This window comes from Xiphophorus couchianus, chromosome 12 (assembly GCF_001444195.1).
Source record: "Xiphophorus couchianus chromosome 12, X_couchianus-1.0, whole genome shotgun sequence".
NCBI lineage: Eukaryota > Metazoa > Chordata > Actinopteri > Cyprinodontiformes > Poeciliidae > Xiphophorus > Xiphophorus couchianus.
The window spans coordinates 19,595,556-19,599,660 of NC_040239.1; the positions used below are offsets into that span (position 1 = coordinate 19,595,556).

At 36.1% G+C, this 4,105-nt stretch overlaps 1 non-coding gene across 1 annotated transcript; it reads left to right on the forward strand.

Annotated features, from left to right (window-relative positions):
• The first annotated feature begins 250 nt into the window (after window positions 1–250).
• Window positions 251–322, forward strand: trnad-guc (transfer RNA aspartic acid (anticodon GUC)). Its single transcript has one exon. It is a non-coding gene; the product is annotated as a tRNA-Asp (tRNA).
• Window positions 323–4,105: the final 3,783 nt, after the last annotated feature.

Genomic DNA, 4,105 nt, shown 5'->3' on the forward strand with positions numbered 1-4,105 from the left:
CTTTGTTATTAAAGAGCAGTACCAGTAGGCAGCTCTATGCGCTTCTCTTTGTAGGGGCCACAGTGGCTTGTTAAGATATCCATGTATCTAGAACTTTTTACCATTCCATCATGTTACAAGCCAAGCCAAGCCAATTTAGTTTATAAGCACTTTAAAACAACAAGACAGATTAAAGGGCTGAACATACATTATATAAAAGCATCGTACACAAGTACAAGCAAACATCCACAGAATGTGGTTTCATTTGTTCTCCTCGTTAGTATAGTGGTGAGTATCCCCGCCTGTCACGTGGGAGACCGGGGTTCGATTCCCCGACGGGGAGTGAAGTTTGTTTCAGGTCCCCCTTGAAAATGAGATCTAGATCTCAACGGGGTTTACCTGATTAAATAAAGGAATAATAAATAAAAAATAAAAAAAAAATTGGAAATATGTGATAGACTTAAGAGAAAGTAGAGCCTAATTCTGAAGACAAATAAAAAGAAGTCATGGTTTTTAAGTATTTTTGGGCAATCTTTTTACTTTGTACAGCTAGATATATTTTTCTCATTCTTCTTTTAAAAATGCTTAAACTGAATATTTGGCAAATGTTTCAAATTTGCCAAATATTCTCTGATGTATTCTTGTCTGGAGTCTACCTGCACCCTTCTATTACATTGATATGCCTTGAACCACTTCATTTATGCTCTGACAGGACGCTGTTGTCCTCCTGGAAGATGACCTGCCAGCTTGATCTGAATTCTTTTGTGACCTGTAACAGGTTTTCTTCCAGGATTGCTCTATGTTTGGCTCTATTCATCTTCCCATTAACTCTGACTATACCTGCTGAATGAAAGATACCCAAGAGCAGGATGTTTCCTCGTGAAAACAGAGTGTTCAGTGAGGTGGGTGTTAGTTCTCCTCCATACATAGAATTTATGACCACAAAGTAAATTTTGGTCTCATCTGATCTGAGAACCTTCTTCTATATATTTGTTGTGTTCCCTACAACATTTTACGCATACTTTAAATATTACTTTCATTTAACAATGGGTTTCTTCTCGCCACTCTTACATTACGCAACTTTTGTGAAGTGTACAACTAATAGTTGTCCATAAACAGATTATCCCACCTGATGAATGGACCTCTGCAGCTCATCCAGGGTGACTATGGGTTGCTTAGCCACCTCCATGATTAAAGGGGCAGTATTTTGTAAAAGCTATAAAAGCATATATTGAACATGACTCAGCACAAATTTTACTTTGTAATTTAACGGCTTGAAATTTGGCCTCTGTTTCTTTAAGTGTAAAAAGTTTTGAAAACCATGTTTCTTTTTCCTTCAACTTTGCATATCAGACATTTGTTTTTTTTTTATTTGCACTGAGTGAGGTGTGTTGGAAAAAATATTATGTTTTACCATATATGGTCTGACTGGATACTGTGATGTTGTGCTAATGCCAAAATCGATCCTGTTATGTTGTCATAGATACAGTGAAAAGAACATTTTCTCTATGAAAACTAATTACTTATTGCTGTATAAAACACCAAGGTTCACAAACTCAGATAAAACAGAACTTGTCATGTTAGACACTGGGACATCTGCTTTCCCAAACAACATGTATTCATTCACTTTAAGTAATAAGCTTTCATTATGATATTAGGGGTTTTATTAAATCTTTTTTGGAAGAGGTAAATGTTACTCCTACATTTAGAGCTGAAAACACACACTTTCACTTTACACACAAAGGCATTGTCATCGAGAGTCTCTAAGAAAGCACAGAGCCTCCAAAATTCCAGTTGTTGATGCAAGCACAAAGCCTGTCATCGTGAAGCCACTATAAAGGGAATTCCAGAGCCAATAAAGGAACACAGATGGAGCAGTAGCTGCATATAAAATTTAATTAAATGTGGCTGCTGACTGTTGTCTCGTTGTGATGTGAAATACAGTCTTCAAGTTAAAGATTTTTACAGACAATTGTTCATATTTCTACAGAGTAAACTAAAGAGGTACCTGACACTGGCAGTCCTTTTTAAGTTTAGGGTTTAGAAGTAAAGTTCTAGATGTGTTTGAATAGTACAGGAGTGTAAGATATAATGAGAACCAGTCTTGTTTCTTCAGTTTCTTCAGTCTGCACAAATGCGGCAGACTAGTACAACTCTTGATACTTTCATGTCTGTCATATTATGTGTATTGATTCAGCACAATAGAAAGATGGCCACCAAAAGCGAATGCAAAAAGCATCAATTTACTCAAAAGCTCCCACAACTACTTAATACCTCTTAATCACAGTGACCCATAACAGCATGCACTGCACTTCACTTGGCTCAAAAACGGTTCACTGTGCAATTATTTAAATTACAGCTGAACAAAAGCAATAGTTGGAAATGCTGAAATTAAGTAATTACTGGGGTAGCTAATGCCGGGACCAAATGCCACGAGCCAAGAGATTAAGTAAAGGTCTCGTATCCATAGTAACCCTCCTAAAGCAAAGTAATATTTATGTAATATGTACCAATGTGATCAGAAAGAGATGCAATAGAAAATTTTATTTATTTATTTATTTAATTTCTTTGCCTAATAAATTAAGAGAACTTCTCATCCCCCTTAAGGCTATTTATTCACACAAGTATCACAATATATTGGAAGCTTACCATCTAATCACTTTTAGAATTAACCTGGGAGTAGTGAAGGTCACCTTAGATGTCCATGACCTTCTTTGATGCCTGCAAGTGCATCATAAAGAAGAAATGAAGGAAACTCGCTCAAAAGTGGAGGCCAGAGATGGAGAAAAAGAATGAAGCTTTATTATTCATCACATGGCTGGCAGGGCAAACTGGTGAACACAATATATCCATTTGCATCAGCCTAACAAGTTAGTTCTCTGTCATCTCTGTCATTAAGTATTGAGCTCTGTGAATCAGCTCTGGTCACATTAGGAATCCGTGCATCCACAGGACTATCCATTTCACTGGATTTGTTCCAGCTGCTGTTTTATTTGTTATAATATAATCAACAATCATTAAATTGCATTGTACAGTTCTGTGAAAAAGTTTCTACCTTCTTACAGGTTTCTTCTTTATGGTTTTGACACTACTAAATGTTTCAGATCATCAAGCAAATGTCCACTTCATAAAAAGGTAACCCTAGTCAAAGCAAAATGCAGTTTTAGATTCATTCTTCAAGGAAAAACAAATACCCTGCTGACCCTATGTCAAAAAGTTGTTGCCCTCATCTTAATAACTGGGTTTGTCTTGTAGTTATAACTGCACAGCCTTTAATAAATAAAATAATTATTTGTAAACTGCATTTTTTCATTTACAAGATAGTATTTGTCTGATACTAAAGGACTTCAGAACCTTATTGGTATTAGGCCTAACACATATCTCCTTTTCCAAACCCTGTGTAATAATAAATGTGTAATATGTACTCTCTCACTAGGGTCTATGAAAATATCTGCATTCACTCCAGATTTTTCTGACAGTGTTAAGTATGTGTGTAGCAGCAGGAACAATATTAGTTCCAGACAGAGGGTGGCGCCACACAGTCAGGAGATGAGAAAAACAACAAGATCAGAGTTTGATCAGAGGAAGAAAAACAATGTGTATTTTGATGAAAAAAGTGATGAGAGAGCATGTTTTCCAGCTAATAAAAACACAGCAATTAATGTTTTCATTGAGTCATTGCTCAATGAAAACAACGATTAAAAATTGCAATGCTATTCTGATCATAAATCCACCATTTCCTTGTTTTCTTATTCTCCTTTTCAGTAGACAGTGTGTACACCTCCATATTATTGTCCTTTCCTAGGTTGTCGGGAAAACTGCATATCTCTGAGTGAAATGCATCATTCAGTAGCGCAAAAAGAGCAAACAGAGCACATGCTGATGATAAAGGTCAAGCAGCTAATATTTAGTAAGACCGATTTAAAACTGTTTAATTTAGATAAGATGATTTTACTATGCAACCACTTTTTATTTGATCCTCTGGGTTCAGTAAAGTCTGATCAGCTTTTGTTATTCAAGATGGTGGTCTGTGAAGAGTTATGGGGTCCTTATAGTTTCTTCTGTAAACCAACAAAGTAGGTCACAAGTTTTGACTGAATGCTTTGTTAAAACTGCCCAATGTCTG